The sequence below is a fragment of the Leucopleurus acutus genome (assembly GCF_964270905.1).
Source record: "Leucopleurus acutus genome assembly, chromosome: 21".
NCBI lineage: Eukaryota > Metazoa > Chordata > Mammalia > Artiodactyla > Delphinidae > Leucopleurus > Leucopleurus acutus.
The window spans coordinates 7,940,180-7,943,695 of record NC_139163.1 but is presented as its reverse complement, the minus strand read 5'-3'; positions in this window follow the sequence as shown (position 1 = coordinate 7,943,695).

Sequence of the window (3,516 nt, the reverse complement as noted above, 5' to 3'; positions counted from 1 at the left end):
CCTAAGTATGAAGAGGGTGGGAGATTGCTGTCAAATAAGATGGGCTGATTTTGCATTATGGTTGTATCTGTGTGTTAATAATAATAAACACCCTCCGATCTCAAAGCCGGTTTAATTTGGAAGGCAATCATGGGGCACTGCTGCCACCTAGTGTCAAGCTTTTCTTGTTAGGGTTTTGTAGAGAAATCCATGGTCCCCTTGGGCTTATCTCTCTTATCTCATCTGAGGTTCCCTACTTGGGTTTTGAATGCCCGTCCAGAACGCTCTTGCACCCGTCATGTAATCAGCCCGTAGTTGAAGCCTATTATTAGGTTCCTAGAGGCTTTTTCCCCTTTTGATTTTTAAGTGACTGTGAAAGCCTTGATTTATATCACAACTCCAATGTCAGATATTTAGAGCAGTATAAACCAAATGGGATTAGAGGAAGTAAGTTACTGTAGGGAATTCATACCAGACAGCTCTGTGACCGCTTCTCTGTGTTGGCCTGCGGTGCCTGGAACACTGAACTTGGGCACTGGGTTTTTTAAATTATTTTTTCTCTCCATTTTCCATCCTAGGCACACTGCTGTCCATAGCCTCGAGAGTCTGGCTGAGCAGCATGGGAAATATAATTGGCACCCAGGGATGAGAGTTGAGTAGTGGAATCAAAGGCAAGGAGGGTCTGACATACTGGGAAAGAAAAGGACACCCCCAACCTCAAGTAACAACTACAGTAAGACTTGGAAAGTTGACAACATAAACATGTGAGAACTGCTGTAACCGATGAGGGAGAGTGGTTTTATTTTAAGTGAATGTGTCTGAGGAGGGGACAGACTATATGAACAGGGTACTTGAGATAAAATTAGAAATGAAAAACTTTGCACACGTGAGAATGCTAATTAGCTAGAAACGCGGCACACGGATGGAAATATCAGAGAAGGCAGTACATTACAGTGATTGCTAAACGGGACATCTTTTGACTTATTTAATGTCATGTACCAAAACTGATGGTGACTAGGGCACTGGGGAAATTCTTTTCTCCATGGAGGGGTAAGAATGAGGACCATACAATTCAGGTTTCCCTAGATGGAATGCCTGTCTTCGGAGAGCAAGAGGGATGGGAGGGACGAGGGCAAGGAATAAGAGCAGAAGTCAGGGCTTCCCTGGTGGCGCAGTGGTTGAGAGTCCGCCTGCTGATGCAGGGGACGCGGGTTCGTGCCCCGGTCCGGGAGGATCCCACATGCCGCGGAGCGGCTGGACCCGTGAGCCATGGCCGCTGCGCCTGCGCGTCCGGAGCCTGTGCTCCCCAACGGGAGAGGCCACAGCAGTAAGAGGCCCGCGTACCGCAAAAAAAAAAAAAAAAAAGAGCAGAGGTCAGGATGATCACTCATTGTTTGCAAAAGCCTTTTATACAGAATCTTATTTCTATTATGAATTGTTTTTATCGCCCCCCCCCCATGATAAGGAAGTGGCAGCTTTGAGAAATGAACATTTGTAGGAGGCCAGGTCTTACTAAGGACCTGATGGTAACTTACAACCTGTTACCATCGACTTTGTCACTGTTTCGCTCATCAACATTTAAAACCCTTCCTGCTGCCCCTCCCCACACTGAGGAGCTTACACACCCGGACTCCAGGCTTCTTCCCTGCACTGGTCGCCATACTCCTGGTACACCTGTGGTTAATTTATAAAGGAACAGAGCCAGGCATCTAGAGAGCACTCCACCCAGTAACATCAGAATACAGGCATGATGGGGACACTCTCCAAGACAGACCATTTGCATTAAAACAAGAAGATTCTGTGACGCTTTGCAACTATTTATTCATGTAAATTTTGACTCTTAAAACTATTCTCATGGACGGGCTTAAAGTAAATAAGCTGGTTGGTCCAGAAAAATCTATATGAACATTACTGCCAAGACTGAGACAATGCCGTTTATAGGAGGCCTTTAATTTCCCACTCTTCTTTCCTGTGTTCGGCACAAATATGGTACCAAGAGTCAGTTTCAACCCTTCCGCCAACGTATTCTCCAAAGAGATTTCTGTCCCGAGAGTAGTGTCCGTGTCCCACTTTTGGGTGAAGGTCCGTCCATAGTTCCAAATCTTGTATTTGGTCTCTAGGTTGCCTGATACTTTCCCTGTATCACTGTAAGCATGACCAGAAGTAGAAAATTCCACTCCACAATGTAACTTGGTTCTCAGATCTATTTTAACCATACCAAATCCATATCCTTTGTTGACAGATTTTTCTGGACCAACCATCTATGGCTGGGCTGTGTTGGCCATGGTTTGCTGGCTATCAGACGAGTTTTGACACAGCCAAATCCAAACTGTCACAGAATAATTTCGCCCTGGGTTACAAGCCTGCAGACTTCCAGCTGCACGCTCACGTGAGCGATAGCACTGAATCTGGAGGGGCGATCTACCAGAAGGTGAACAAGAGGACCGAAACATCAATAAACCTCGTGTGGACGGCTGGCAGGAACAACACCTGTTTCGGCATCTCTGCTAAGTACAAGCTGGACTGTAGAACTTCTCTATCTGCTAAAGTGAATAATGCCAGCCTGATTGCACTGGGTTACACTCAGACCCTTCCACCAGGAGTGAAACTGACCCTGTCAGCTCTCATCTATGGAAAGAACTTCAGTGCAGGAGGGCACAAGGTCGGGCTGGGATATGAGCTAGAAGCTTAATGTGGTTTTGAATAAATCATCAGCTTTGTCCCTGGAGGTGAAGAGAAATGAACCCACTATGTTTTGGCCTTAAAATTCTTCTGTGAAATTTCAAAGGTGTGAACTTTTTCTTCCTCCAAAGAATTCTAATCCTCCCCACACTGAAGCCTAGATATTGAGTCCAGCCTAAGGGAGGTGTGCTTGAAGGCATGCCCGGAAGTTGTCACGTTCGTGCCACATTTCAGTTCAGTTCCGCAGTGTTATTTTCAATGTGTTGCTCAGCGAAGGTGTAGTGTCATGTTACAAAGGAGATGGCCCGACCCGACCCTCCAGTTGTCCATCACATCCTGCATGTCCCAAAACACTTTTTCATGACCTTGTAACATATTGGTTTCTGTGCAGTAGTGGAATCTTTGGTTTTGAATCAGAGTAAAATAAAATAAACCCATCACATTTGGAACATAAAATAAATAAAATAAATAAGCTGAACACTTTTCCCTGTTTTTCTAATAAAGTAACACCTTTAACTGTGTGTGCATGCGCACACACACACGGGGAGCACACACACACGGGGAGCACACACACAGGGAGTACTCCCCCTTCTGTTAATGACTTCTTTGAAGGCAGAGGAGAAGCATTAGGATACAGGAAATTAACAAGTGTCAAATAAATCTGAGTCTGGAGGGAACCGTGCTGGGAAGGAGAAAATTGGCCAGTGTAGCCAAATGGGTAGCTAAGTGAAAGGGTGCAGACTGCAGTCTTCATTGTGTATGGGAATGACATGGAAGGCTTGCTGGGGTGCACAATGCTGACGCCCAAACCCAGAGCTTGTGATTCAGCCTGTCTGGGATGGGGCCCAAGAATTT